Source organism: Streptopelia decaocto, assembly GCF_964273445.1.
Source record: "Streptopelia decaocto genome assembly, chromosome: 1".
NCBI lineage: Eukaryota > Metazoa > Chordata > Aves > Columbiformes > Columbidae > Streptopelia > Streptopelia decaocto.
Window position 1 is genome coordinate 72148658 of NC_138663.1, and position 21651 is coordinate 72170308.

Below are 21651 nucleotides of genomic sequence, written 5' to 3' on the forward strand. Positions count from 1 at the left end.
TTGGCTTGACAATGCCCTGGATAACCTAATCCAAGGCACTGCTTTCAGCAGCTGTTTGGACCAGATGATCTTCAGAGGTCCCATCTAACACAGACTTTTCTGTGCATCAACTACAAGACATGCAGCATCACGTCCAGCAAACAGCTGCAGGGCACTGGGTTATGGAGGGAGAAGGGGCGAGTTCGGGCTGAAGTATGTAGTGCTAGGAGAGACTTAGGATACAAATCAACACAAAACTGCATGTCATTAAATGTTTATAGAACAGCTTGTCAAACGTTGCCAACATAAGCAGAGCTTGTCTGGTGCTAAAGCATCAGCGAGACATTTCCTCAAAGGTGCCAAGTTTACTTATAGCCAAAATATAATCTATTGCATGAGTCCTGTCATACCCATTAACTGCCAAATGTAGTTCCTCCTAAAAGTTCAGAGATGCTTGGATATTTAGAGTACAGGAAAACACTGCTGAGTCTCTTAAATTAGGCAAATAACTCAACAGCTGATACACGAGGCATGTAAAGCAATGGGAGATCAATGCATTTAGCTAACAGAAAGTCTTTATGTAGTGTGTGCACAGACACTAGCTAGATAGTATTAGTTGAGAGGCTTCTTAAGTGAAATTGAAGTCTAAATCACCCAGTGACTCCAGGAAGAGGCCTGTATGTATTTCAGATTCAAGAGTGAGAGATCACATCAGCAGACTTATATATATCAGTTTGCTTTTAATTAAACTTTTTGCTTGGCTCTGGTTTCTGCAGCATTTATTGCAGCTAGGGAATTGTGGTTTACTATAGCCCCTGGTTGAGATTAAGGACGCTATAGAGCCAGAAGAGTGTTTACAGGCCTTCGTCATTGATTCATGTGTATTTTCTGCTTGTAGCTATGAAGTAGAAAACTAAAGCCATATTTAGGAGTTTTTGGTTCTTTCCACATATAGAAGCTGGATCTAAATTTGCCACCAAAAGAAGAATGAACATTTTCAAAGTTTAGAACTGATCAGTAATTTCTGTCATTACTTCGTCAGCAGTAGGGTCTATATTGGAACTTTAGGTTGTGTGGGAAACAAGAGGCTGCATTCATCTGAAACTGTTAAATGTAAAGCGACACCGAGTGGAAAAGGTTCAGTCCCTTCAGCTACTGTTTGAGAGTTAACCAGTATCTGTCAGTCATTACAACATATCCCAGCAAAGCTAAATAAAAACTTCAGGTTTTGTGCCCTTAAACTTACAGTATGTCTTGGTATATAAGCACACAGTATTATCCCTATTCTACAGATTAAGACATCATGTGCCCCTTTCTGTGGTGGTGCAGTATTTTGGTCTTTATTTAAATATGTATAGCACAGCCCAACAAGAAGTGCAAAACAGTTTAAGCTATGACTTTATGCTTCCATTCTATCATAAAATCTGAGTTATATGTCCCACTGGAATGGTTATAATTGAACACACAAATCAAGTGCAAGGGCAAAAGGCTTCTGACAGGAAGAACAGTATCTGAGGAACATCTTCGTGATTCTTGTATAAGCCAAGTACATTACATTATAAAGGCACTGAAACATAATGCAAAACTAACTAACTTTCACTCCCAGTAAATTCTGCTATCAAATTGAGGCTGCTTTCAGCTGGAAGTCTACCTGCTGGCCAAAGTGGGGGACCTACACAAATACAGCAGCTTTGAGATTTATTTTCACCATATTTATCTCTACAATCTTCTTTTCAAGCCAAGTCACCATTGCAAAACAAGCATATCAGAGGGAAAACCACCCAAAAGAAAGCAAGTTTAGTACTGTGGCAGCTTCTTGTCAAAAGCCTTTTGAGCCTATGCTCCTACCATAAGAAAAGCCTTTCAAAAACAACTTTCAAACAACTTTCAAACTTAAGTGAAAAATCCCTTCATAAAATTAGACTCTGTCCTTCCAAGGATCCATCCTTAACTGAGACAGGAGTGATCTGCTGTGGTCGTCCACATATGCCTCTCAGTCTCACTGCTCTTTGAGCTGCCAAGGGCCCCATGGTACTCCCAACAGAAAGGTTCTTCACTGTTTAACCATAACAGTTTGGGAAAAAGCATCTCTTTCCAGCAAAGTTACATTACTCACCCTTGTTTGGATGCCATTTTGGATCTGCCATTCCCTAGGCCTCTTACTGCATGAGGCAGGACACAGTTGTTCCCTGCTCACCTTCTCTGCACCATCAATAATCAAAGACTAAGCTGAGGACAACTCCACTTAACAAATACATAGGATCTTCTGATGAGGTGAGTCATGAAATAAGATTGGAAAAAAAGCAAAAGAAGTAGCATGTTCACATTGTACGAGGTCTTGCCATATGTCATGTTATTAGTGATAAAACAGATTCAAAATACACAAGGATTGATGTAGCTATTACACTTAAGTATACACGGTAGTGTTAATGTTTCAAAAAGAGATTGGTTTTGATGTCATCATAAACAGCACAGTAATCAGCGGGAAAACAGAGAGCTGGGGAACATGAGGATCCCAGGATTAGTGGGAAGGCACACATCTCCCCTTCCAGCAAAGTTACATCACTCACCCTTGTTTGGATGCCATTTTGGAGGAAACTATCTTCTCTCAGGAGCTGCCACCCTCTAGGGCAAGCCCCAGGCTTTGGGGCACTACACCTGGGGAAGAAATGGCAGCAGCAGCAGGTCAGTAAGCAGCGTAGCAAACCGCCTGCAAGTTATTTCTGATAGCTCGTTTACATGTTTTTAAAGATATTCTGTGTTGAAAACAAAAGGGGTGCTGCTAACTTTATAAACCTGAGGCACCTCTGGATTCAAGCAAACTAGTTTGCCTCCAGAAGACCCCAGGCAGGTAGTTTTGTGTTGACTGCCAGTTCTGATGTCTATATGAGAGTCCAGACTTTCAAAGATAAGGTGCTTCAGATGTGAAGTGGTGGCCAGTTAAGCTCCTATAGAGCACCTAGGGCCTGGCCGGTTCTAACTTCCCTTGCTTTAGAAAGGGCTTACAGTGTGATCAGCATTAAGCAGCTGCTTACATCTGAGGGTTGGAGACTCCATTGCTCTGGAGCTTAGAAAAACAGGCAGGCTATTATTTGGACTGTTGGGTGCCTTTCAGAAAACAAACAACAAACAAAACCCCAAAACCTACACAAACAAATAAACAAAAAGCTACAAAAAAAACCCCTGCTGCCAAAAAACACATGGCATGGGATCCTTGCTAGGCTCTAGGCTGCAACCAGAAGGGAGACAAATCTCTTTCCTGAGATAGAGAAATAATGATAATAAATCTATGTGAAAGGGAGCACACCAGAGCTTGTCTTATTAATGGAGAGAATGATATTGTAGCTGGAGGGGATCACAGCACTCACCTAGGAGGGAAAAAAGCTCCTGTTCCTGGCTTCTGTTTCAAGACCAGAGCCTCAGCAGTAGGTGTTGGCTCAGGAGTCGTTTGTTGGCTGTAATTACAGCTTTCTTCCCTCCTGCCAGCTGTTCTGCTTTTGCATCTTGACGTGTTTAATGCAGGCGCTGGTCCCGCAGGTGACTCCGTGCAGCTCTGCCCTTCTGCTCGTGTCACCCTGCCTGTGCTGCAAGGTCTCACCTTATCCATCTGCAGAGTAAGGGCACTGCCTGTAGTTTTCCTACACGCTACAGCTTTGGAATAATTGATGAATACATGTAAATGATGGAATAAGGCAGAATTACTTACAGCATTGTTTTCCTTGTCACATCACCGTATCAATGAAATCACTTATCTATGAAAGACTATCACAAATTGTTCTCCTTTAGTATCAGAAGCAGAGGAGCTCTGCAGAACATCATTACCCCAGAAAAGCATGTGTCAGTGCCACAGTAAGAGATGGCACGAGATAGAAAGCCTATTCAGATGAATATGGGACTCCTACCTACCCCGATGCAATGCCTCTTTCTGGCACTCTGGTGTAAGATTTGCTTAATTCACCAATGATATTTTGGGATTTCCTACATGTGCTAAATCATAATAAAAGATATCCACTGATGGTGAAGTGTCTCAGTTCGACGGATTACAGCCTCCTCCCCAGCCATTGGGTAGGGCTGCCTGAGACAGCCGAAATCCACTTGAGATTGAAAAGGTGTGAGCAGTAAATAAAAGGAAATCCTGGATCACTGTATAGTGTTCAGCTCCCACACTTTGACCTCCTTTGGTCCCTTCTATATTTTGTTAAGATCATATTTCTTTACGTGCTCCCTGGCTTAAAAGCAGTCATAAATCTGTGGCGTGCAGTAAGAATAACAGAGAAGGCACCGTGTAATACAAGGGGCTATAACTCCATCCCAGGCACTCGGAGGGAGTTGTAAATCAGCACGGGGAAGCTTTAGCCAGCAGAAGCAGGGGCTGAGGCTGGGAAGGTGGCAGCAGCCTGGCCCCTGCCTGCTGCACAGCAGACACCAGACCCCGGGTCCCTTGGGCTGAGATGGGCCCACCCGCCTTGGTGCTCCCTTGCCAGGGGATAAAAAAGCCTTTCTCTCCCCTGCAGCAGCCACACTGCTGAGGAGGGGTTTGCCCCTGCCCTCTCCCCATTAGCGGAGGGCTGTGCCCAAAGCCCCAGGCCCACTGCCAGCAAGTATCTCCCTAGGCTGCCCTGGCCTCTCCTGGCCTTCTGGTCCCCTCATAGAATAGTTTGGGTTGGAAAGGACCTTCAAAGGTCATCTAGTCCAGCTCCCCTGCAATGAGCAGGGACATCTTCAACTAGATCAGGTTGCTCAGAGACCCTGTCCACCCTGGCCTGGAATGTCTCCAGGGATGGGGCATCTACCACCTCTCTGGGCAACCTGGGCCAGTGTTTCACCACCCTCAGTGTAAAATATTTCTTCCTCATGTCTAGCCTGAATCTCTCCTCCTTAGTTTAAAAGCATCACCCCTTGTCCTATCACAACAGCCCCTGGTAAAAATTCCATTCCTATCTTTCTTCTAGGCCTCTCCCTCCCTCAGCCATCAGGCTACCTAAATTCAGGTAGAAACTCTAAGTATCTAATGACTACCACATCTGCCGTGTTTCTGATGATTAAAAGCATGGTCTGCAATCAACCCAGAGCAAAAAATCCCACCAAACCCTAGGGTTCTTCGTGCTTGGACAGTGATAAAAATGCTCTAAATATTTTTTGGGGAAAAAGTGCACCTTATTACCTTTGGGGGAGACAACTTGCTGAATGGTATGTAGAGCTGCAGGCTTGTGTATCAGCAAGTTGAAGCAAATCCCGGCACTGCTCACGTCGTGTGTGCCTAGGTGGTTACCTTCACCTGGCATCATCTCTAAAAACGAAGTTACCATGTGTTTTGGTTCACACATGGGCAAACCACATCTTGTCTTCCAGCTGCAGATGCTGAGCGTGGTTTAAAGTAGCTGTAGGCAGGAATACGCCATCATCAGCTGAGTTTTCCTTTTGTAGCTTTTTTGGTTTTACATGAACAATGACCATTTCTTATTGTGTGTTCACTTACCCAGACTAACGTAGATGTAGCTTCTCCGTTAGAAATTTAGAAAGAGCTTGAGCTAGAGATATGCTACCATATACTGGATAATGCAATCTCTTTTTCTTTGCTTTAGTGTGGAAAATCTTCTTTCAAGTACGAAAGCTTTGTGAGGGAGATTTTCGTAATTCTGGTTTTGCTCAAATTTTAATAAAATTTGGGAATGATAAGTTTTGTTTTGTTTTGTTTTCCCTTTTCATCTAGTAAAATACCATGAATATCACAGAATCACAGAATGTCAGGGATTGGAAGGGACCTCAAAAGATCATCTAGTCCAATCCCCCTACCGGAGCAGGAACACCTGGATGAGGTTACACAGGAAGGTGTCCAGGCAGGTTTGAATGTCTCCAGAGAAGGAGACTCCACAACCCCCCTGGGCAGCCTGTTCCAGTGCTCTGGCACCCTCACTGAGAAGAAGTTTCTTCTCAAATGTAATCTCTTGTGTTCCAGTTTGAACCCATTATCCCTTGTCCTATCATTGGTTGTCACCAAGAAGAGCATATCTGAAATGTAATGTAATATAACCCAAGTCTTGGACATGTTGAAAATTTAGAGCAAAAAATGTTTTTATATTCTAACCATAGGTATCAAATGTCTAACCTCAGTGGAGGTCACTGGAATGAGCCAGCAAGACAAGCTTAAATAGAAAGAGGACCTATGGGATTCCCTATCAGATTTTCAAATAGTCACTGCTGCAGCACCATTCGTCAAGCTCGCAGGGCAGCTTTTTAACAGATGTAAGAGAGACAGTACCAAATTCAGGCTAAATCCAGAGAGAAGAGCCTGTATAGGCCCACATGGGAATAATCTGCTCAGGAAGGACAGCAAAGCCCGAGATTATGTTGAAACCACCTAGACCCTTGACTGCTGCAAACTGTGTTTTACTCTTAACAGTTCCACAAAAAGTGAGGTGTTTTCATCACCGAAAGCGATATGTTCAAAAGACCCGTCTTGCTGTGTAAAAAAATCGATTAGGCCGTCGTTTTTCACAAAAGGTAAATTCCAATTTACCTTATCAGGAATTATTTTATTTTCAGTTTAGATGTTTACACAGAGAAACATGTAAGTAAGGTACTTCTATTTGTGTTAGTTCTAAGTGCATCAAGTGTTTGTCATTCTCTTCCAAGTGTTAATTAAAAACATACACTAATATGTAAACTCCTGCATGCTTTCAGCTGCTTGACAGACCTTTTTAACACACTAATGCCTTTGTTTGCATTATAAAATCTCACTTGGGCTCCTCAAGGATGGAAATATTATTGTTTACATTTGAATATGCAGGCTGGACAGGGAAAATCGCGAGTAAGAGCCTCAGGCCCTGGCTGGGATACAAACATAAGCCACATCAGGGAACTTGGTTGTCTCTTAACCTGGTTACTCATATGGTTTTGATTTGCGTTGGAGACTAGGCACAGGCTCTATTCCGCAACCAGACAAAAGCCTTTATAGCATGAAATGCTTCGCATGGCTGGTAATCATTACTGTTAATTGTAAAACAATTAGAAGTGCCAAAGTGACTTAGGAACACAGATCTATTTGAAAATCAGTGGGTCTTTTGGCCTAGGTTTTTTGATGTCTTTGTCTTGCTCTTTTAAGTAGTGCTGACAGATTTTTTTTTTTTTGGGGGGGGGTGGGATCTGGGCATACAAGTCACTGAATCCCAGATCCTCACAGACATCTTCAAAGGCTCCCATCTCTCACAGTTTTTGTAATGGAAGTTAATACATGGATACCTTCATGGATCGTTTTGAGCCACACGTATCAGAGCCATGACAATACGGCTTTAAAATGCTTTGTTAATACTCCCACCATTCAAGTTTGGTGTGCTGCTCTTTGGGCTGGGCTATGTTTTACTTTTCTCCAGCGATTCCACTTCTTGCATCTGCACCGCAGCAACAAAGCTGTCTGCAGCTCAGCTGCTCACAGCTCTCCCAGTTCTGCAAAGCCCACGGTGCTGGAGGATTTTTAGCAGGAGCCCAGACTTGCTCTGTTGATGTTGCTTGGTGAAACCCCAGCGATGCACAGAGAGAATAAGCCAGGCAGCCACAACTGGGCGCTTTGGTGTCACTGCAGGCAGGTGTATCTGTGAGTCTGGAATAAAGGAGCTGGGCTGTCCTACAACCCAAATGCGGACACAACTTTGGGTTCAAGCACTATGGGAGACAGCTGAGCTTGTATTTAATGAGGGCTAGAGGCTGTGCTTGAAGGCCCTGGAGCATGTCCTGGGGGAGTCCTCTCTGCCAAGAGGAGCTGACTTACACATAGTTGAACAGCCTTTTTCTGCATGGGCTACATCCCCACTCGGTTGCATCCATGTAACAACTATGGCATCAGCAGGATTTCCTGCGTGCAACCAGAGAGGGTGTTGCCTTCTTAGAGCCAACATCCTTGTGCAGTCTCTGAATCTCAAGATCACATTGTCTGGGCTTTTTCCTAGAAAATGTTTTTAAAGCTTGTGCCATTCTTTTTGCTTCAAAAACCTTCCAAATGTCAGCAAGTGGGGCACATGCTGGCACATCCTGTTCCTGACTGGCCCCTGTAGGTGCCTCAAAGGCCTTCAGCTCTTGCACTTCCATTAAGTGTATTAATTAATGTAGTAATTCACACCAACACACAGAGCTACAGGGGAGAGGCCCTGCAGAGCAAACACCTCTCATGCAGAGACTTGAAGATACAAACACTTCTCGGTGTCTGTATCTCTTGCGGCACTTTGACATCACTCTGCTCCGCCTGCAGTGACAGCACCAGCAGGGAGCTGCTTCCCGCACTCCCACCACACAAAAGCACTTGGTGGACTCGCAGCTGCACCGCTTCTTCCCACCCGACGCCTGGTGGACAAATGAGTTAAAGTGAATTCAGTGCAAGAAGTGGCATCTTCCTGCTTAGACGATAATTTGTTGGTGTTCCTGTTTGTTTGTTTTTCCTTCTTCAAGCATATGTAGTTTAACCTTGCAGTCCTGGTAAAATTCCATTTTAGATGACCACCATCCTCCTTTTACCTGTCCCTTTTGCAGTTTTAATCCAATTCTGTGCCCTCCCTCCCTTCCCACCTTTGATTTGCTGTTGTATTTCATGCCTTTATTTCGTCAGTAATCCTGATAACGATTATTCCCATAACTGGTATGAGAACTGCATAGCGTTGGTTACAAACACCCCTCCAAGCCCAAGCAGGCTTCAGCTACATTATTTCTAGGTAACTGCTGTGCACAATCACATCAGCAATGTGCTCAGACCTCTGATTCTCTGAACGGTGCATGCTGTTTCACCACAGATGCTAACATTTTATTTTGTTCTCATTTAACATCCCCCAGTATGAGCACAATCCCGGGACCAGGTCCTCTGTGGAGAACCTCTCCGAGCACAAGGCAGGCACTTTTTCTTTCCCGATGTGCGCCGACTCTCCCTCTGCAACCACAAGCTCCGCTCCTGTTTAGCAATATGCGGTGTGTCACGTTGAATCTGCACCAGCATGGGCTGGCATGTCAGCTATGGTGTCACTGTGCTTTTGGATTCTCTCCCAGTATAAATCCCCTTTTGTAATTTGCCCTTTCAGCCGAGTGCCCAGGAGCCATGTCTGTGTTCAAGGTCTTTGCCCTCTCAAGAGCTGCCACAGAGGAGCAGCCCCAGCAGCTGGCACGTCCTGGTACCTACCACAGTTGCAATGACAGATTTTCACAAGCGGAGCTGGTAGCGCAACCTGTTGTTAGGGTTACCTGGATTGTCTAAAAACATTTACTTTTGCTTTAGTGCAGGGGTGTCAAACTCATTTTCGCCGGGGGCCACATCAGCCACTGTATAAGTGTTGTAGGAGTTACATTTTACACAGTCCTAAAATTACATTCAGCCCTTTGAAGGCAACCAAGAGGCTGATGTGGCCCCCAGTGAAAATGAGTTTGACACCCCTGCTTTAGTGCTTTGCCAAATTGAGTCAACATTTTCATGCTGGGCATCTGTTTTTGGAGAATATGGATGTTTTTCTCACATTAAAAATACCCAACACAAATGTAACAGCCTTGAACAGAATAACAGAAGAAGAGGTACAAAGCTCCATGCATCCATACAGCAGCGATCTAAAATTCACCAACAGTGGTTTTAATGTCAGGGATCTGCTTGATGCCTTTTTTGTGCCTTGTCCCAAAGCACCACATATTTTCTCCAAGGCACAGAAGAGGAACTAACAACTGAAATCCTGGCCTCACAGAAAATCACATGCCTACCAATTTTTACCTGGTCTTTTATAAGCACATGTATGGGCTTTCTTCCAGCAAAGATGTATTAAGCTCATCGATTAATGCTGTTGTTACACTAAGAAAAAAAAAAAGTTTAAGCAGACACAGATTATAAAAGTGTATGTTATAATATACTTTTATCATGTTATATTATGCGTACTCAGGATTATGCTTTTTCCTCGCACCTATTGAGTACAACACAACAGTGCATGACCTCAAGAAGTAATGCTGACTTGAGTTTAAAAAACCCCAACAACTTGGTTTTTATCACATTTCCAGCAGCCCAAGCTACTGCTTAAGCTTTTGATACAAACATTTTCAGTATACAGTTCTGGAAAGTATTTGGTACAACAGAGTTATGCTTTAAAGTTTCTATTGGAGTTCCCCTTAGCTGTAATGACACCAACTGCTAAGGACAGACCTGATTAACTGCAGGCTTGCACGCTGCTAAATATAGGCACATGTTTTTGCATTTACTGTAGATATCCTAGCGAAGAGAACACTACGGATTCTTTTGGCCCTTTGTTTAATGGGATTGCCAGAATGATGAGAATCTCAAAACTCACAGCTCATTACCAAGAACAAAATGCTGACCCAGGCAGAGCCGAAAGATTTTAAAACGACTTCAGAGACGAGGTCTAACAGGCTGTTGTAGAATGTGGAGAGCATTTTCCCTCTTTTCACCCCTTTCTCCCATACAGAACAATTCCTACATGTTTACTGAATGTAAGGCTAAGCTTGAAATTTCCAGCTAATTTTGTATCCTGGAGAGGAGCAGGATGTTTTAAGCTGCACGCAATGCAATCACTACTCAGCTCATCGGAGATGTTTACACTGCAGCTGTGAGTCTGCATTTTCAGCAGAAGAAAGAGAGTTCAGAATCTGCAATGCATGTCCCGCAGCCCTTGAACATGGCCAGCATAGTAAGTATCCTTACAGCAGTTTTAAATTAAGAGAGCCTCTTCAGACAGCACGAAGGAAAGAGAAGGCTAAAAACAGCCACAGTATCGCCTATTCTTTTACGTTTTTCAGATACGCAGCAATTTTTCCTCTTCTATCAACTGCCTTCATCCCTCTCTATGAACACAACTCAAATAACAAGCCCAACCTTTCATTAAAGGTATTCACAAAAGGCCCTGCTTGGAGCTGTTGGATGCCCTCAAATACCATCCGAGTCCAGATATGTGATATTTTTGGACCCGAGGAAAAATAAATACCCAGTTTTTGTTGTTGAATGTAACATCATTTTTTGCATGTGCTCTCACCGTGGACATCTCAGCTTGTCTCTCACTTGTGTAGCATGTGAGACAGGAATAGAGGATTATGACCAACCCAGATTTTTACTCCAATCTACAGTAATGAGATGCTGTGTAATCAAAATATATACCAATGATTATACATAACCACTTTGACACCTCTGGTCTTAATGTAAACTTAAGTTTTACATGATTCCTATTTCCTGGTATATTTTGCATGTGAAAGAATGATTCCTGTGTACACAATCAAAACCAGCATCTTGCTGTTATTTTTCCTTTTTTCCCACATTTTTTTGGTGTAAGACTCTGTAGAGTGTATTCTCAAAATGTCTTTAATGGACCTAATGGTTTTCCAGGTGCAATTTTGTGTCTTTTAGATAGCAGATAATTCTCTTTTGGGGGCGTTTAAATGTCATGAAATGAGCCTGCTCACAGGAAACTGAGGGTACAAATCAATGTCTATTTTTAAAAATCTGGCCCTTGATTTTCATAGTTACAGTTTTTTGTTTTTTTTTCCCTTTATTTTTTTTTTTTTTGGAACTGCTGGAAGATGTTGTGTGACTTAATCTGGTATTATTTGCAAAACACTGGAAGACTCTCGAGGGGGATATAAGGTTGAGCAAGAATAGTACATTGCTAGTAAAATTTGTTGCATTCAAACTAAGATGTCACAGAAATCTGAACAGCTCAAATGCAAGCTCACAGCATTTTTTGAATAATTTCCCACCATATCTTCATTCCACTGAAATGAACCAGAAATCAAACAGATCAAGAGCAGACAAGCTTTGAAATAAGCAAAACTTCTTTAATTCAATTTTTCATAGTAAAGACTTGTACGAAAGTAATTATTCTGTAGGCAGTTTTAAAAAATAATGCGACACTACATTTAGAGCTATTAGAGACAGGGTAACAACAACTGTGTGTAGACTTACTTTGCTGGTCACAGAAGTATGTTCTAGCCCTTGTTTTTCTGTGAATTAAGACACTGATGATGTTATGCTGCTTATCAGGGAAGGCAGTAGGTTGTATAGTTATCTCCTGACTGGGGCAAAATCACTACCCTGAAACCACACAACCTACTACCTCATCCTGTTAGAGCATCAAGCGCATCTTCTGAAGGAAACTAACATTTCACCAATTGCAAGTCAGACTCTCTCAGCACCTTCTAGCCCACACTTTTATGACCTTAAAAAGATCATCATTACCTCCTGTTGGTCCTTCCTCACAGTTCCACCTGCGAGTCAGTCAGAATTCATGGGATGACTCCAGAGACATAAGAACTGCAGTGGCAAGCACTGTCTCTCCCAAATTTGCATTATGTAATAAAAATCAAGTTAAATCAGAGTATGAAAACTGATTAAAGAAACCTTTTTACTTAGGGGTCCAGCATTTACCAGTTCCAGGGCAGAACACAAGCAACTGGAAGACATCCTCTTTGGTTTTTGTGCAACTCATCACTTCATACTTTCTCAAACAGCCTATGCAAAGCAGATTTAAGTAGCTGCTGAATCAAAGGTGGCATTTTCCATTGAATATCAACACAAATGCCACAGAGTAATGGAGAAACAGGTCAAATGTTTCCAAATGGCCACTCTTGTGTCAGTCTGAGAAAGCTGAGCATTGTAGACTGTGTGGTGCTTCTGTGCCCTGTCACTTACACTCCACCTCCTCTGAGAAAATAGCAAAAAGGGAATTGTTTTTGAACGTGAAGGAGAAATGCAGGAATCTAAACACTATAAGGACACGTGTTCTTTCATAACGCTGCTACAAGAACCAAATCCAACATGTAGACAGAGACAGATAATGTTACAGATGAAAAATTTTTGCTTTGTATTTTGAAGACACGTCCAGCGATGATATCACAGCCACTTCAGGAAAGACAGTAGATTGTATAGTTATGTGACAGGCAGGGCAGAGCCCTAAAACTATACAACCTACTACCTCACCCCAAAGGACAGTCAGACTCCAATCAGATGAAACACGAGCTGTATTCCCAGACAAAAGGACTGCTCTGTGACAACCTAGAAGACAAAAAGCTCTAGAGACAAATATTAACAGTCTTGAGTCTGAAACAGTTTGCCATATACCAGTCGACATTTTGCTTAATGAGCTCTAGTTTCATGTTTGAAACATTTAACAGATTTGCAACTTGTGAAGTCATGTCAGTGATAAGATACACGAGGGGAAAGAAGGATACAGCATTCATTTTTAATAAATGTACTTTTGTACTTCCAGCTCCGACATGACTGCATCTTATCAAACCAGTTCTGTCACTTCAAGAAAGGCATCGCTATGACTTAGAGAATGGATGCTGACTTAGACAGATTGTTCAACATGCTTCTAGATATTCCTCTATTATCCTAACACGGAACAGCTGAGTTTCTCTAATTGAATTTCCCAAGTCCTGCACAGGTAAATTTGTAAGACTGAACAAGAATCTGTCAAGACTGTGAGGAAATGTTATGGCCTACTTAAACAATATGCCACTCCCCAGTGAACTGTAACCCAGCTCTGAAACAATGGCCAAACAAAACACACCCTACCATACTACACAGACTTTGGTTAATACAACTAGCAAAATTGCCACTATATTATAATCTACTCTAACCTCACACTTACGCTAGAGTTTGAGCAGGTTGTTATTCCCCACCACTTGGTTTGACGGACCACAGCACTTCTCACTCAGGCCAGATCTAAAGAAGTGGAAATAACTTAGATACCAGCCCATGGTGTAATATAAACACTGCTTTAATAAATAAGCAAACTTTTAAAGCAAATAGCCTAACTTATTCAGCTAACTTAACTTTTTCTTAACAGTTGACTAAAGAAAACGACAAATTATAGACGCATCAGCCACCCACAGATCAACTAAAGCCATGTTTTGCCATAAAGCAGATCTCACCCCAAAGACGTAGGTCACATTTCAGGGTAACTGAAGTGATCTGCCACTGCTTTCAGCAAAATTGATATGGAGACCTAAAAAGAGAGAAGTGAGAGAAAACACATATGTATCTATTTCATTTCACTGCATACTGAAACAATTAGAAGGTGAGTGAGAGCACATTCAAAAGCAGAGAGCAGCTTTTCTGTGCATTTTCTCAAGGAAAACCATACACAGCACCAGCTTTCTCACTCAGTTGTTACTACCAAAATTATACCATGGCTCATGGGGACCCCCAGTTTGAAAGAGACAGGCAAGAGACCAAGTACAGTGAAAAAAAGGGTATTTTTTTAGATTGACTTAAATCTTAAGAGCACTGCAGAGACGGGCAGAGAGAAGACCTACTTTGCCTCCAAGGAACAAACACACTTTTAAACGAAGCAGAGAAGAAAGGAGAATGTAGATGTCTAACCAAATTAGACAGCAACATGGCCATCTATAAAAGTCAATGTTACATCATCAACTGCAAAGATCATTTCACTGCAGTGGACTTGGGCCGCACACAGAAGGAGGTTACAGGTTGTGGCGAGCTGTACATGGTGCATATTTGTTGCACAAAACAAGAATGGTGCCACTCTGTCCATTCTGAGACCGTTGTATCGGAGGAAATACTGTAAAGCCCCAGATTTCATGTCTTGTAACATCAATGCCCTTGCAGGCCAAAAAGGATAAATATTAAAATATTCTCTGTATACTATACATAAAGAGCAGCATGAGAGATTTCAACATCTCATTGATGTACATGGTAAAAACTGGCAGCAGAAGCTTCTCTGTATCCACTAGCAAAGAAACCTATTTGGAAAGCTCTGCAGCGGAAAGCACGATAATTTTTTCTACTTAAGGGTTTTAAATGCTTTCATTTTCTGAGTGTCAGCTTTTTGGCAAGGTCAATTACTCTCTGAATAATCCTCTGAGAAAAAACCTACCCGGTACCTCTGGTTTTTTTAGACAAAATATTTAAAATCAAACATCATCTTCATGTGTGTGGTGAGAGATGTCAGTATTTTTCTAAAAAGCCCAGAATTTGTATTGGAGCTTTCGCTAAAATTATTTTCAGAAGTTGGTGAATTTTAGCAGTGCTGTGTGGACACCTTTATATTGTTCAGTCACCTCACATAACGTGCTCGCAGTGTAAAATAAATCCTATCCTTATACAAATATAACAGCATTACATAATCTAATTGGAGGAAACCTGTGTATTGTGTGATTTACTTCAAAGTGAGACTTTTGTATAAGCGTTTGCTTTGTAGTGGAAGAATAAAAACAATGTAGCCTTTCAGTGCAGCAGCTCTTCATGTTGGATGGTCCGGTGAAAACAGTTCAAAGGACCAATCTAGAATTAAAAGGATGGGTCACAGAATCACAGACTGGTTGGGGTTGGAAGGGACCTCTGGAGATCATCTAGTCCAACCCACCTGCTAAAGCAGGTTCACCCGGAGCAGACCACACAGGAATGTGTCCAGGGGGGTTTTGAATGTCTCCAGAGAAGGAGACTCCACAACCTCTGTGGGCAGCCTGTTCCAGTGTTCTGGCACCCTCAGAGTAAGAAGTTTCTCCTCACGTTCAAATGAAACCTCCTGTGCTTCAGTCTGTGCCCATTGCCCCTTATCCTGTTGTTGGGCAGCACTGAAAGGAGTCTGGTCCCTCCTCTTGACACCCACCCTTGAGATATTTATAAGCATTGATGAGATCCCCTCTCAGCCTTCTCTTCTCCAGGCTGAAAAGACCCAGCTCTCTCAGTCTCTCCCCATAACAAACAGTAGTGAAAAGCCTGAAATACCCCACAGACCCAAACGCCTCCAGCCACTCGAAATTTCAGGTGAACATCTTACCCTTACAGTTGATTCCAGTGACTCTAAGGGACAGAAGTGAAAGTATAGATCCAAACAATGGCAGCATTTTGGAAAGCCTGAATGTTTTAGGGATTTATGCTGCCTGCTTATCTCTAATATATCTTGACTTTCACTTTTAGGTGCAATGCTAGGTGGAAGATTGGAAAATGTTCACCCTTGGTGAGCTTTGATTAACCATTTCAAAAGGATTCTCTTATTCTCTCCAACTATAATAACGATAAAGGTTATTTCATCAATGTGCCATTCTGGTATCATGTTGCCTTAATGTATATTTTCCCACAAAAATAGGAGTAGTCTGTTAATTCACAAAGATATTGAGATAGTTATTTGTAAAGTACCATAAACTTTGTGTAATACTATTTCCTGTAAGATCTGTTATTATGGGTATTAGTAGTACTCATTAGCTCACAGAAGTGGAAAAGAATGTGCTTTATCCAACATCTAAAATTAATTAATCTTCTGCTTTCACAAGCTGCTCATAAACTTATTTTAATTGACTAGATCACCAAACAAGGATGAACTTTAAAATACTTAATGAAAAGAAAACGCATGTTCATTTTCTTTCTCTGAAGACGACATGCATACAAAATATCTGGCAAGAGTTATGTTTCTAGTTTAACAACTGTTTAATACTAGGAAAAATATGACATTTCCATATTCCAACTCTCCCTTACTCACTGAAAAATGTCTTGGAACTGATGTTAATAAATACCTCAGCAGTCACTTTTAAAAAGGCAGAGGGCCAAGTCTGCGATGCCTATGATGTAATAGGAAAGAGGACAGGTTTAAAGTAGGGTCGTTATATAATTAAAAGCCTCACTAATTTACAGACTGTGGGACAACACCGACCAAGCACTTTGCAATTTTCACAACAACTTCTACCCAAAAACCTGAGAATGATTTGCACATGTAAAACCTCACTGGGCTCCTAGGAGGAAGGTAAATGTCCCACCTGCAGGCTGGAGGTGGAACACGGTGACTGCTCCAGGGCAGGAGGCGGCTCAGAGGCTTTGTGACAAGGGAAGGACTTTCCTTCAGGTCTGGATGCAGACCACATCAGCTCTTTCCAGCATGTCTCCATATAATGATTATCTTCCAAAGCGACATACAGTCACCACTCTTGCTCCTACGGACTATTTATTCACTATCGAAAATGTCACAAACATTTGCTGGCAAGAGTCATTGTTGGGTGAAATGGCTGAGGTTCTGCTGCAATGGACGGTGAGGCCAAGGGAAGCTTTCCCACTGAATTCAACAGGTCCTGGGCAGCGATGTGAACTGCAACATCATCCTTCCAGAACAGGGTTGTGACAGAGCAGTGCCATGGCAGGAAACTTTTCCCAAGGATTTCAGACAGAAATTATTTGGTGGAGGGAAGGATTCCATTTCCTGTGATCTAAGTGTGACAAAATCGATACACAATATTTTCAAATATATTTAAAAATAAACATAACAAAAGTGATACACTGCCTTCATTTAGCTAGCATCCTTGAAGAAGTAAAAAGTATTCTACAAACACAGATTCTGTGACTTCTGTGAAGTCTGACATATATCATGGTCTTACCCACTACTGAAATACAGCTGCTTCTCAAATGGCAAATGACAGCTCTTTCCCCAGTTGTGAAACTTTGCTGTAAGTTAGTATTTAATAATACAGGACAGATTCTGCTGGAACTTCAGGCAGGCACAATGGGAAATACTCGCAGGACCAAACCTTCACAGCCTCCTCCTACATTCAGTGGACAGGTGCAGGTTTTTCTAAAATTAGATTCAGATCGGCTCCTGCTCTAGACAGTTCTCTGTACAAGTGTTTGTCTTTCTCAGCTGGCTACAGAAGAACGTTAGCCTGTGTATACTAATTTTATAGTACCTTTAACTAGACATTAGTATAGCCAGACTGTAAGTAGAAGATCAAATTTATCATTCTCTACCCTACTGGTAACGTCCAAATGGGTGATCAACTTTGGTTGTGATGTTTGCTCATCAGTGAGGTTACTTGGTGCAAGAATGTTCAGGTGTGCTGTTCTGGTTTCTACAAACCCTACTGACAGTTTTGTGTGCAAACATTTTCCTCAAAGTCAACATGAGACTTCTTTTAAGAAGTGGAGCAATTAGCACGCTATTGAAATCAATGGTACGCCTTCACTTGGCCTCAGTAGTTTTGAAGTAAGTCCTCACGATCCAATAGAGCACAAATTATGGTGCACAGAAGTCAAATTCAACAATTCCAGATCCTTAGAAATCTTACAAATCAGAAAAGAATGTAGAAGCCAACGATTACATGCATTGAGCATGCATTGAGTAGTAATTCTATTAAAATCAGTTATAGAATTTTTGTTCACCTTTGTCTACTTTTTATTACATCATAGGCCCTGTAACATGATTCTATTTAACAAATAATTTTACATATTGACTGAAAGCACTGTCTTTATCTAATTGTTTGCAAATATTTGAGGAAAAAGAGCAGCTGTGGAAAAAAAAAAAAAAGGAAAAAAAAAGGCAACAGAACTTGAAACCATACAAATACATTAGCTTAAATAATTCCATGTCACATACTGTAGCCTGACTAGCAGCCCAGACCTGCATAGGAGCTTCCTTAGTCTTGTGTGGCTCCATGCAAAAGTCAAGGAAATCCCTCCATAGAAATGACCACTCCCATACCACGTTTCAGAAAAGGTTTACAATAGTATAAAAAATGGGACGTGCTTAATGGTAGCTGCTTTAACCAACTGAATGGGTGTGCAGAGATCTGACTAGCAGTAAAGACAAGGAGCTAAGGCTGGGTATACATCAAAGGCATTCTGCACCTTTGCACCTGTTCTGTACGTATATGTTAGGCATTTCATAGCCTTACTGCTGTAAAATGCCTTGAATGTCAAGCAGATGCTTCAAAACAGAATACATTAGGAAAAAGTTCTCCATCGAAACAACACCTCATTTTTTTTGGATGTGGGATCACGTCTTCTGCTTCTGCAAACTGCAGTACCTACACTGACAAAATTTTTACTTTTCCATTGCATTTATTTCTGAGTTTTGCTTACATAATACTCTGAATGCTAAAAAGCCATAAAAGCTAGTATTCAAGAGAATGACAAAAACACTCAGAATCTCTCAGAGCTTCCACAAAAAAAGAGAAGTTAAACCAGGGCTAATCGCCGGCTGCTCTGTGTGTTCTAAATAAATATTTGAGGAGATACATTAAAAAAAAAAAAACAAAACAACTCCAAAAGGAACGCAGAACCGTTCAGTGTATTATGAGCTATTTGTCTTGTAGGACTTAAATATTTATCTTCCGTGTTTTCCTAGCATAATCTTTCCGTCTACTTACTCGCCAGCCGAGGTGGCGTGTTCACCCCGATGGGCCTCCTGCCCAGGCCTAAGATGGCTGCCAGGCGCGACACGGGAGCGGCAGCAGCAGGAGGGGGAAATCACGCCAGGCTGCGTTTCTGAGCTCCCTGTGGCAGAAATGACGATTACCACATCCTAATGCCCAGAAATCGGGGTGAAGCCGACGTCCAGGGGAGATGAAACCTGTGTGCATATGGCAAATCCACCCAGGGCAAGTGAGGTACGTCTTACGAGAAAACAATTGCTGCAGGTACTCTTGATATCTTATCACACGTAAAAGCAAAAATGAAAGGGCTGGATTATCTGGGAGATGAGTGTCTGCACTAAGAGGAGATGAAGCTGTGACAAATTAGAGATTGTTTCTTGTTAAGAGAAGAGCTAAGAAAATGTGTCAGCTTTACTTCCTCTTGTCAGAGATAGCAATAGAACGGGTATATAAAACCCGTCTTACAATAAGCATTTCCTAAACATTCACAATTTATCTCTACATTGTAATGCAAACTCACCAAAAAAAATATTAATTACACCCTCTCGCAAATATTTGCTAATTTTAGGATGCTGATCTTCACTTTTTTTCGGAAGAGTTGAACTCACGTAACTCAGCTGGCATCACCCGGATTTGCTTAACATCTCTGAACAAAACATCAGACACTTAAATTGAGCACCTATATTCTTGATTTGATATGTGATGTCCAACTCTTCCAAATCATGCCTTTCTCACTTCTCCTCGAGCCCTGTGAAAATAAATGCAACTGGGCACAATCACTGATGCAGAGAGCAGTCAGGATCATAGTCTTCCAGTCTCCCTTGCTAAATACTTGGCCATCCCAAAAGCAATTGAATAATATTTTTAAGCATTTTTTTGATAGAAAAAAACTCCACTACACAGAGAATCTTAAATAAGCTATCTGACTTATAAGTCAACCAGATTTGACGTTTTTAATAAATGCAATTCACAGAGTATCACACCTAACCTATGTGACAGCATAGTGTGATAGCACTGATAGGAAGTGTTCCTTATTCCAGTTCCTATGTAAGCTAGGAAAATGACACCAACCAGTATCACAAGATCGTGAAAACAATATCAATCTGACATCTTAAAAACCGCTATCCGCAATCTCAACCCACAAATTCCTTTTGGGAAAACTGAATTTTCCCTCTGAAATGGATTTAAATCCTTGGACATTGCTTTCTTTTTTAAAAGACATGCAATAAACCTGTATATGCAAGTACCAACTTAATGAAGCACCAAGAGGGAATGTCTGTTAGGTATGTTCTAAGCCTCAACAAGAAATCAAAATTCATTCTGTAGAAACACAACCGCACCAATAATTTTCGTTGGTAGAAAAATGTCTTCTGCCCTTTGCTCCATACCACTTTTATTTTATATTTTATCCCTCAGTGAGACGAAGCAGCTGACAAGGAGTGAGGAAATTAGTAGTCTGGGACCCAGGATTAGACCAAGGGTCTGAATAGCCTGGCGTTACATGGATTTAGCCTAAAATTCTGTATTTATATCAATGCACACTTAAATTTACCATCACCTCAAACAGGATAAAGTTACTGGAGTGCTAATGAAGAATAAGCTTTCTATTATGCAGACATGCAAAATGCATCCTTTACAAACTGTTCTGTTTGTCATGATCACTTTAGACCTGTAGCATTTGAAATCGTGGATAGCATTGAAAAGCTGTCATAAAATCACCAATCCACATAGGATTGTTTGCCTTAAAATATTATTCAAAGCTTAAAATTCGTTTCCATTTCAGAATTATGTTCTGGGGTCTGAACTGCAATTTGGCTCAAGCCACTGGGTTTGCTTCAACCTGACGGTCTAGCAGCAGAACCCTGGAAGTTGACATACATTAACACCGGGAAAATGCCTGTACAGGCCTTGCAAACCAGAACTGCAGTGGACTGTTTATTTCTGGTGGCTTTTGTTTGTTTGTGGTTTTGTTTTTGTTTGCTTGTTTTGTTTTGGGTTTTTTTGGCAGGGAGGAGGATGTGAGGCCATAGACCTGACCAAAAAAGCCCATTTGCAAAAGGAGGTGTTTCCATTGACCCTGTCAGACATTTTCAGGCGCCTGTTGGGACACAGAGCAGCTGACAGTGAGAGGTCTCCCCAGCCAAGGGACACCCTGCAGCACAGGCCTCCACCGACCACAGCTGGGATGGCCTGTCTGCCTCTGGGGGTGCAGGGTCTCCCCAGTTCATGCCCTCTTCCTCCATCCTCCTTCTGGAGCCTGCGCCAGGCTCTGCTTTAACTCCCAGGGACCTCTGTCAACTTGCTGCTTACGACGCTGCTAGTTATTGAGATTCCTTTTTCCTTTTAGTTTTTGTTCTTCTTTGGTTACCAGCAGATGATTTCTGCGCACAGTGACAGCTTTGTTACCACCCTTTGATATTGTCTCAAGTTGTGTTATGATTAAAAAAAAAATTATACACATGTGCTTTTGTCACGATTACTTTGCCCTGATCGGTTATTTTCTATTTGGAGTATTCCACGCTGCGGGCACAACAAAGACACCGAAAAGAA

At 41.8% G+C, this 21651-nt stretch overlaps 1 long non-coding RNA gene across 3 annotated transcripts in view; it reads right to left on the minus strand.

The window, feature by feature from the left end:
- Positions 1-13279: 13279 nt before the first annotated feature.
- LOC309446003 overlaps positions 13280-21651 on the minus strand; it is a 101764-nt gene continuing 93392 nt past the window's right edge. Inside the window, exons 9-12 of one of the 3 annotated variants that reach the window (XR_014185397.1) lie at positions 19781-19849; positions 18701-18753; positions 16720-17163; positions 13280-13949 (exon numbers count right to left, since the gene is read on the minus strand). This is a non-coding gene — a long non-coding RNA (uncharacterized lncRNA). The remainder of the gene's footprint in view (positions 13950-16719; positions 17164-18700; positions 18754-19780; positions 19850-21651) is intronic. The other 2 variants (XR_014185396.1, XR_014185395.1) reach the window with 2 other exon arrangements.